Genomic DNA, 2,275 nt, shown 5'->3' with positions numbered 1-2,275 from the left:
TTCCTGCTGCCTGTGCTGAGGCCAAGGATTAATGCAAAACTTTTTTCGCGATGGCTCAGTTTGGTTTCCTTCCTATTTACATTCCTGAATTCAGCAGAGACACTCTGTTGCAAGGAAAAGGTCTGATGCTCTGCGTCTTGCTGGTTCTACTTCCATAAGACTTTACCAGAGTGCCCAAAGAATGAGTTTTTGAAGTTCAGAGCACACAAGCTGAACGCTTGGATGAAGTCAGCTAACAACAAATATGCTTGGAACCAAAAGCTGGTATCATTTTTCAGTGCAGGCAATGAAGTTACAAACTAATTCCTGAGAAGAAGATACATACCCGACAAGCCACCCTCAGCACTGCTACTACTTTCTGAGATTAATGGCATTCAAGTGCTGAACAGCCTCCTTGGGTCTCATCAGAATCACTCCCGGAGCCAAAGCACGCATACTGTGGTGGGTAAAACAGCCAAATGGGTTCCAAAATAGCATCTCGGGATAGATGCTGACAGATCTGCTGAATTAACAAACCACAGGCGATTTCCTGCCTCTTGTTGCCAGAAATGGCAACAGCTTGTAAGCGAAGTTTGACGTTTTCTTTATGCTTTCTTGCCCATCGACCAAAGGCTGCTGCTGCACAAGGATGGCTCCACATCACCCCACACCTCTTCAGGAAAACCCTCACAGCTGCACACTAGTAAGCAAAACAAATCTCTTACTTTTTTGTTTACAGTTCCCCTGGGGAAAAGCCTGTCCTGCTACTTTGGCTGTACAGAACTCCCACAAATCTCCCAGTTTCTGCTACTTCCTCCAGCGCGTTTCACACACCCATCTTTCTTCCTGTGGCCCTTAGTCTACACAACGCCATTCTTCGCTGCATCTCCCCAACTACTATCAAAAGCAGAACGCCATAAACTCCATTTACCATCATGCTGACACAACAGTCGTTAAGCGTGGTGGGATGATGCCCTACACAGAATGATCCCCAGGTCCACGCAAGCATCCAAAGAGAGACATTGCACAAGGCAAAACTGAATGCCAAGCACCTCACAGAAGAGTCCAGTTTGGGGTAACTTGACTGTGTTGGGCGCCTGAGGGGGAGGAGGAATGGCGGGAGAGAGAGGACATCTACTGAAGCATTGGTAACATTGTACCGCAGGTTTCCTCAAGACTGCTCCTCTTCAGATGAAGATCGGTACCACATAAGAGAGAAGAACAAGCAATTCATAACCGTAACTACATGCCTTGACAACCCCCATCTCACAAGGCACCAACAGCAAGCTGCATTTTGTTGGGAAAGCTCATTAGACACAAAGTCCCCTAGATAGGCCAACAGAAGAAGGGTATGGAGACTTTGTGAAGATGTTCCCCTTGACATTGTTTTCACAAATTACTGAAAACTCCTTATGACCCATGTGTTTCATAAGCAGAGCACTTATTTTGCAGGAGTACCTTTATCAGACATTCAGGTCAAAGTAATTGCCTCAAGATGAGAATTTGTTAAAAACTAGGAGAGAGATACCAGAAAAAAGACGTAACGAAAACCTAATCAGATTCATGATGCTCTAACGACCGTTTCAGAGACATGACAGTACAGCTGTGCTAGCACTCCCCTTCACCACCAATATGCCTTGCCGTTTGCACCCAGGGCATTGATCTCCCTGTGTTCATCTATTAGCTTCGTTTCGTACTAGATCCTCCTTTATCTTCCCGCTCTGTGCTGTGCATTGCAAAGAGGTTGTATTGTGAGTTGTAAGTGGCAACATTTTAGTGACAGAAGAGAAGAACCCCTCTGCATGGCTCAAAAATACACGTGGTGATCTGCAGTTACTCGGAACAAAAGGCTATTATTGACAGCGTGTCACCGCTCCAGCGGAAAGTCAACGTAAAACTGTGAGCTGAGCCTATATATTCATCATCGCTCATTTTCCTCAACTCGCAAATCATTCACTAGAGGACATCTTCAAAGAACTCAAGCCTGTCCTCAGGTGAATCTACCCAGTGATCACAACACCTTCAAAGCAGGAAAATTCTCCTTCAGGGTAGAAGACAATGAGGCGGCCGTTAGCATTAGCTTTCACTGTCAATAGTTGTATGTGATTTTTGGCCCCCAGTGTTTCTTACACCAACAACTGCGCATCTCAGCCTGCAGGGCCTTGGCAACGCCGGCTGCTACCTGCACCGCCAAACGTGCCTGGCGGGCAGGGACCGGCCATCACCGTTCCTCCTGGGCACCTCTACACCGAAAACGTGTTTCTCCTTCCTTGGCAGAATCCGGTCCCGATTTTCC

Source organism: Cariama cristata, unplaced genomic scaffold (genome assembly GCF_000690535.1).
Source record: "Cariama cristata isolate BGI_N322 unplaced genomic scaffold, ASM69053v1 scaffold27129, whole genome shotgun sequence".
Lineage (NCBI taxonomy): Eukaryota > Metazoa > Chordata > Aves > Cariamiformes > Cariamidae > Cariama > Cariama cristata.
The sequence above is the reverse complement of the archived record's forward strand: the minus strand, read 5'-3'. Positions refer to the sequence as shown.